The sequence below is a fragment of the Apium graveolens genome, chromosome 9, assembly GCF_009905375.1.
Source record: "Apium graveolens cultivar Ventura chromosome 9, ASM990537v1, whole genome shotgun sequence".
Classification (NCBI taxonomy): Eukaryota; Viridiplantae; Streptophyta; class Magnoliopsida; order Apiales; family Apiaceae; genus Apium; species Apium graveolens.
This window is the reverse complement of record NC_133655.1, coordinates 91,582,528-91,585,533: the sequence shown is the minus strand read 5'-3', so window position 1 is coordinate 91,585,533 and position 3,006 is coordinate 91,582,528. Positions and strand designations below refer to the sequence as shown.

The window sequence follows — 3,006 nt, the reverse complement described above, 5'->3', positions numbered from 1 at the left end:
ATGAATACTTCGACATTATTTCCAATCATGCCAGAGAATATAGCCATCATACATCTCTGAAAGGTGGCCGGGGCGCCACATAACCCAAACGAAACTCTACGAAAAGCAAATGTGCCAAATGGACAAGTGAAGGTAGTCTTTTCCTGATCCTCTGGTGCAATACAAATCTGATTATACCCGGAATAACCATCCAGAAGACAAAAATACTCATGTCCCGCCAATCTGTCAAGCATTTGATCAATGAATGGGAGAGGGAAGTGATCTTTTCTTGTGGCTTTGTTCAATTTCCTATAATCCATGCATACTCTCCATCCTGTAACTGTTCGAGTAGGGATGAGCTCATTCTTTTCATTTGCGACCACAGTGATACCTCCTTTCTTAGGAACACATTGTACAGGGCTCACCCACGAGCTGTCAGAAATAGGATAAATGATGCCTACATCTAGCCATTTCAGAATTTCTTTCTTCACCACCTCCTTCATGATGGGATTCAGTCTTCGTTGCTGTTCCACAGTTGGCTTACTTCCTTCCTCTAGCAGAATTTTATGCATACAATATGAAGGACTTATCCCCTTGATGTCTGCTATGGTCCATCCTATAGCCGATTTGAATTCTCTCAAAATCCTTAAGAGCTTATCTTCCTCACTACCTGAAAGGTCAGCTGAAATAATAACAGGTAACGTAGATGAATCACCTAAAAAAGCATACCTCAAGTGTTCAGGTAATGGTTTAAGCTCCAAGGTAGGTGCTTCCTCTATTGATGGTTTGAGCTTCCCTTCAGCATTCTTAAGGTCAGAAGTACCAAGAGATTCAAATGGTATGTCGAGCTTTAGCTTCCATGGAGAAGCGTTCAGATATTGTAATTGCTCGTTGCTATCTTCATCATCACTGTCAAATTCCCCCACTAAGGCCTTTTCCAATGCATCAGACATTAGCATGTGATCGAGTTCTGAAGTAACCGCAGAATCAATCACATCCACTTTTAAGCACTCCTCATCTTCTGTAGGGAATTTCATTGCCTTGAATACGTTGAAGGTCACATCCTGATCTTGGACCCGCATAGTAAGTTCCCATTTTTGCACATCTATCAAGGTACGGCCAGTAGCCAAGAAAGGCCTCCCCAAGATTATGGGAATCTTCTTATCTTCCTCAAAATCCAGAATAACAAAATCTGCAGGAAAGAAGAGCTTATCCACCTTGACAAGCACATCCTCAACTATGCCCCTTGGGTAAGTAATGGAACGGTCAGCCAATTGTAGCGACATGTATGTGGGTTTTGGATCAGGCAGATCCAGCTTTTTAAAGATCGACAAGGGCATCAGATTAATGCTTGCTCCCAAATCACAAAGGCACTTGTCAAAAGTTAGATTGCCAATGGTGCAAGGAATGGTGAAGCTTCCTGGATCTTTCAGTTTTGGTGGTAACTTTTGCTGCAGAACAGCGCTGCATTCTTCCGTGAGAGCAACGGTTTCAAGGTCATCCAGTTTCACCTTCCTTGAAAGAATAGTCTTCATAAACTTCGCATAACTAGGCATTTGTTCCAGAGCCTCAGCGAAAGGTATATTGATGTGAAGTTTCTTGAACACCTCCAGAAACTTCCCGAACTGTCTATCCAGCTTTTGTTGCTGCAATCTCTTAGGAAAAGATGGTGGAGGATAGAGCTGTTTCTCCCCTGTATTAGCCTCAGGCAGAGTGTGTTCAACAGTAGTCTTCCTTGGTTCCGCCGCTTTCTCCTTTTGCTTAAATTCTTCATCTCTAACTTCAGCTTTGACTTCTTTTGCCTTTTCAGCATCAGCTACTTTTCCAGACCTTAAGGTAATAGCCTTGACTTGCTCTTTAGCTTCCTTCCTGCCTGGTACTTCCGTGTCACTGGGAAGAGTGCCAGGTTGATGATTGAGCACTGCATTGGCTAATTGACCGATTTGATTTTCCAAGGTCTTGATAGAAACCGCCTGACTCTTGCACAACAGCTTAAGTTCCTCAAAATCAGCACTAGTAGGTACAGCTGCACTTCGAAATTGAGGATATGACTGCCTTGTAGCATACTGCTGTGGTTGCTGGAATCCAGGTGGGTTAAACTGTTTACTCACTCCTTGCTGATATGGTGGCTGAATAGCATTCTGATTATTCCCCCAGCTGAAATTTGGATGATTTCTGTTGTTAGGATGATAGGTCGCTGGCACAGGCTGCTGTTGTCGCTGATAATTATTCACATACTGAACAGATTCGTTGATAAGAGAACACTGATCCGTAGCATGAGAACCTGCACAAAGCTCACAAACCATAGCTATTTGATTAACTCCATACGTAGCCAAAGAATCAACCTTCATTGATAGCGCTTGGAGCTGGGCTGCAATAGCGGTGGCTGCATCAACTTCCAGAATACCTACTACCTTGCCTGACGTCATCCTCTGAGTTGGGTTTTGATGCTCATTTGCAGCCATCGTCTCGATAAGATTATACGCCTCAGTATAGCTTTTAGCCCATAAGGCGCCTCCAGCTGCTGCATCGAGCATGGGCCGAGATTGGGCCCCCAAACCATTATAAAAACCAGTGATTACCATCCAATCCGGCATTCCATGATGTGGACATTTTCTCAACATTTCCTTGTAGCGTTCCCAAGCCTCGCACATAGATTCTGTAGGTTGCTGCGCAAATTGAGTAAGAGCACTCCTCATAGCAGCAGTCTTTGCCATTGGATAAAACTTCACCAGAAACTTTTGCGCAAGATCTTGCCACGTAGTGATTGACCCAGCTGGTTCAGAATGTAACCAGTCTTTAGCTTTATCCCTCAGTGAGAATGGGAAAAGCCTCAACTTGATAGCCTCATCAGTCACGCCATTATACTTAAAAGTGCTGCAGATCTCGACAAAATTCCTTATGTGCATGTTGGGGTCTTCAGTTGCCGCTCCTCCAAAAGAAACAGAATTCTGCACCATCTGAATAGTGCCCGGCTTGATTTCAAAGGTGTTAGCTTGAATAGCCGGATGAAGGATGCTTGATTGA

The 3,006-nt window shown here is 43.7% G+C and overlaps 1 non-coding gene across 1 annotated transcript; it reads left to right on the top strand.

The window, feature by feature from the left end:
- Positions 1–2,574: 2,574 nt before the first annotated feature.
- LOC141687762 (small nucleolar RNA R71) lies at positions 2,575–2,681 on the top strand. The gene has a single exon (XR_012561246.1). It is a non-coding gene; the product is annotated as a small nucleolar RNA R71 (small nucleolar RNA).
- The last annotated feature ends 325 nt before the right edge of the window (positions 2,682–3,006 follow it).